The sequence below is a fragment of the Balaenoptera acutorostrata genome, chromosome 18, assembly GCF_949987535.1.
Source record: "Balaenoptera acutorostrata chromosome 18, mBalAcu1.1, whole genome shotgun sequence".
Taxonomy (NCBI): domain Eukaryota; kingdom Metazoa; phylum Chordata; class Mammalia; order Artiodactyla; family Balaenopteridae; genus Balaenoptera; species Balaenoptera acutorostrata.
Window position 1 is genome coordinate 39,029,683 of NC_080081.1, and position 4,514 is coordinate 39,034,196.

Consider the following 4,514-nt stretch of genomic DNA (forward strand, 5'->3'; position numbering starts at 1 on the left):
ATATTCACATAGAGACACAGTGTAAACTCTGAGCCCAATATACAGAGAATGGAGGAAAAAATCTAGACTTCTATGCACTACTTCACAGGGACCTAGCACCCTCCAGCTTCCAGCAGTGCTAAGGGAGTAGGAGGCTTTTTTCCCACGGAGCATGGTGGTGTTGATTCCATAAAGTTTTTGCTGAGACAGGAAGGGATAAAAATGAACTTGGAACAGAAAAGGGTAGAGATTCTTTTCCTACTGAGTTCTGCTCAAGGTATTTCCCCCCAAAATAAGTTGAGAACCATGGTATAAAGGAGAAAAGAGACCTCAAAACAGGATGACTAAAAACAAGAGGACAAAAAAAAGATTGCAACTTGCTCCCAGGGACTGGAGAAAATTAAAAAAAGGAAGGTTGGAATCTATCAGTGTTCCATTAATCATCTTCTCCTTCATCTTCCTCTCCTTTCTCCTCCTCCTCATAATCTTCATCTTCTTCACCTTTATCCTCATCCTTTTCTTCATCAATATCTTCTAATCCTTCTTCTTTAACATCATCATCTTCTTCTTCCCCTTCCTCATCATCCACGTCAGGAACCAATTAGTACTGTAATGGATTTGGCCAAATATCATCTTTGATGACCTCTCCTAACTCATCTTCAGCTGCATCAGAATGATCAGGAAACCAGATGAAGAAGCCCTCTGGTTCCTCATGCTGTGTCTTCCTGCTGGCTTTATTCTGCGTTTGGCTTGAACGTTTCATCAGATCCTTTCTGGATTTCCATTTGATTTCAGTGCACTTTGAAGATGAATCACCACTCTCATTCAGATGAAATTCTTTGGAGAGAACTTCATTTTCAAAGTGAGGGTTTCCATTAAAACAAAAATCTATTCTATAACCTGATTTAATATTTTCAAATTCTCTTACTTCAACTCTTATCAAATAATGCAGCGCCTCTTCACCCTCCTGCACAAACAGTACAGACAACTGTGGATGGTTGACAAATGTTGTTAAAACAAAATTTCGGATTTTGGAAGTCAATTCTGACCTCTTCTGAAAAAATGGTTGGCGGAGTTTGTTATTTTTCTGTTCTACTTTCAATATCTTCTCGTTGGCTTGTTCATTACATCTGTCTATTTCATTTTGTACTTCATCAATATGTTCAATTTCTTCTTGCTGTTCTTTTTCTTCCTTCGGCAAGTTTGGAGAAGCAGATGTTTCCTCTGCCCTGGAGGCAGAAGTCAGTCTCACTTTCTTTGGTTTCTTCGCTTGAGGTGGAAGTGAAGACTGGTGTTTGGGAGCCATGCTGTGGGAAACACCAAGAATCCATCCAAGGGAAGACACAAACACAAAGAGCTCTGAAAGCTCACATTATTTCATTTTAATTCTCATAGTCGTACTTTGAGACAGCCACACATTTTTCTTTCCATGTTAATTAATAGACAAGCAGGTAATGTTTAGAGACCCTGAAGAACTCAACCACATCTCACAGAGTCAAAATCAAGCTGTCAATTCAGGTCTGTCTGGCTCCAAAATCCACCACAGGCATGTCTGCTTGATCCACAAAAGAAATTAGGACACAGGTGAAGTTTGAGTGGAGCCAAAACAATGAAACTACTTAAAGGCCTTCGTCAGAGAATTATGATAATAAAATTATTATTTTAGGAAAATTAATCTGATAAGAGCCAGTCAAACAGATTAAAATGGAGTGACAGATTAGAGGGAAGAAGAGCAACTATAAAATAACTACAGGATTTCAAGTGTGACATAATGAAAATCTGAATTAAGCTGGGAATGGCAAAAAAGGGACAAATTTGTTGGGCTTCCCTGGTGGCACAGTGGTTGAGAGTCTGCCTGCTAATGCAGGGGACACGGGTTCGAGCCCTGGTCTGGGAAGATCCCACATGCCACGGAACAACTAGGCCCGTGAGCCACAATTACTGAGCCTGCGCGTCTGGAGCCTGTGCTCCGCAACAAGAGAGGGCGCAATAGTGAGAGGCCCGCGCACCGCGATGAAAAGTGGCCCCCACTTGCCATAACTAGAGAAAGCCCTCGCACAGAAACGAAGACCCAAACACAGCCATAAATAAATAAAATTATTTTTTTTTAAAAAAGGGACACATTTGTAACAATAATTAACAGAATAGATAACTGATTGGATGTGAGGAACAAAAGATAAGAGAAAGTAAATGATCATCGATATATGAAAAGTACTATTTTGGCATATGTTGTATATTTTCAAAGTCAGAAATATTTCTTGACCTGTTTTAATACCAATATTGTCTAAGGTCAACATATTTCATTATGTTTACATGTATAGCCTTATTAGACCTTATTGTAGTCTTGAAAAGTTAGTGGAAAAAATATATGCCATGCGTTTTTAAAACTGGACAAGGCTGGGTGAGCTTTTGATATGAGCAAACATACATAAGATAGAGGTGAGCAGTCAATGCATTCCTAATGTAGTCTATACTATAGTTATCCAAATGTATTTTTGAGTTCCCCATACTTGTATGGAGTTAGTGTTGGTATTAGCATATGCTGAAATGTAACTTTAGTTAATTCAATGTGAATTTTTATTTCTGAATAAAGTAGATGTCATTTGATCTTATAAGATTGTAAGAAATAAGTGGATCTTTGAAAATATTTTTTCTTAATTATCACTATTCTACCAGGCAAGTAGCTGTACATTACCAAGGAAGTATCATTTTGTTTATTTTGAGGATTATTTCACATCTTCTGCTCTTTCTCAGAAAAGAAATCATTTGGTCCTTTGAATTTATGCCAGCCAACACAAATGCTTAATTCAAATTGAGATAGAAACGAATTATATTAGGGGAGGATCATCGACAATTGTAGCATTCCAGGAATTTTGACCCTGGCAGGGAGGACTATGAGGCAAAGAATAACATTAGGAGGCCCATGAGGAGTCTTTATTTCAATAATTCAAAGAAAAATAGCTGAATTTGAAGACATTTTAACTCTCTGAAATAAGTGAATTCAATACAAGCACAAGGTATGTTATTTTCTTTCTAGATAGCTTAACAACATCATTAAAGCATGTAAATATTAAATTTCCCACAAAACACAAGGAAGCATAAACTAAGTCCCTGTAATCCTGCTGCTGCTAGTAAGCTAAAATGTATTACATATTTACAATAAGCATTGTGTAATCTAAATTTTAACTATTTTTTCATTAAATTCTCACAACATCAGGTGCTATTTATACCCTTTATGTGTTTACAAACACATAAAGTGAGAGGAAAAGAGTTTTATGTTTGCCTTGGTCACCCATTTATTTTTCTTTTTACCTCCAAATTGCTTCTTAACAAAGTATGAGGAAAGGTTCTTAGCTGGTAGGCCCTATGATTTATCACAATCAATCACGAGTTGCCCATTCAAACAAGATACTTACATAAGCAAATATCTCACTCCACCTTATCTAAACAGATAAGTTGCCTTGACCCAACCACAAACACTTACATATTTCCAAACAGCATTTTGGAAAGCAGAACCTCCAGAGATTTGTAAGATATTGTAACTATCAGAATCAGAATGACCTTTTCTTTTTTACTTTATTGCTTTCAACCGTCACCTTGCGTACATTAAAATTCATTGACTGAGCTGGTAGGGATCTACATGTGAACTTCACCTTAGTATCAATTGACTTGGTGTTAACTGAAGTGCTCTGGCATCCTTGGCCACAGAATTTTGAATCAGATTTTGGTCGGGGAAATAAGAGAAGAAACAAAAACAGCAAAACACCCCATGAACAACAAACCTATAAACTACCTTTTGTAGTATGGGAATGAATTGTTTAGTATAGAAATTAAAGGCTGACAGGAAGAGTTAGGATTGCAAAAGTCAAGGACACCATTAAGTCATTGCCAAGAGTCAGAAAACTGCCACAGAAGTTCAAGGAAGTGTACACAGCAGAACTTAGCCTGCACAGCATTCAGGTGGATTCTCCTCACAGACATGCAGGAAAGAGGTGAAATCTCAGAATTTCATCTGTTTCATTCTCATCATTTGTTTTATTCCAAAAGTCATGAGGTAGATGGTTCTCAGGAGCTTACTGGGAAGCCATAATGAATCTGACATCTCCCTAGGAATCTTTCTGCAAATGACTTTAGAAGAAAATGATTTCTCCCCTTCAGCCTTCACTGGTTTAAACAAGTACCTCAAAGTCTATTCTGGAACTATACAGAAAAATGCATTCTGGGAAATGTAGTCTCCAGCTTCTCCTCAGCAATGTGCAAAGCCAGGCGTAGAAGGAGGCAGTGGTGATGGCAAGTTGCCAACAGGTAATCCAAATGAGGAGACACAAAACCCCATAAGCCACTGTGTCTCTCCCCTTTGATTTTTCAAATCTATCATAGCTCAGTCACAACATCCTTTTGATATCTTCTAATTTAAATACTGAAATATAGAGTTACCCATTATTAGCATACTTTATGCTAGGTTACTGGGGACTGGAAGAAAATAAAAATAATTTTTTAAAACATAATATATATATATATAATATATATACACA

The 4,514-nt window shown here is 37.3% G+C and overlaps 1 pseudogene; it reads right to left on the minus strand.

Moving 5' to 3' along the window:
* Positions 1-415: 415 nt before the first annotated feature.
* On the minus strand, positions 416-1,285 carry LOC103019973 (protein SET-like; annotated as a pseudogene).
* Between the last annotated feature and the right edge of the window lie 3,229 nt (positions 1,286-4,514).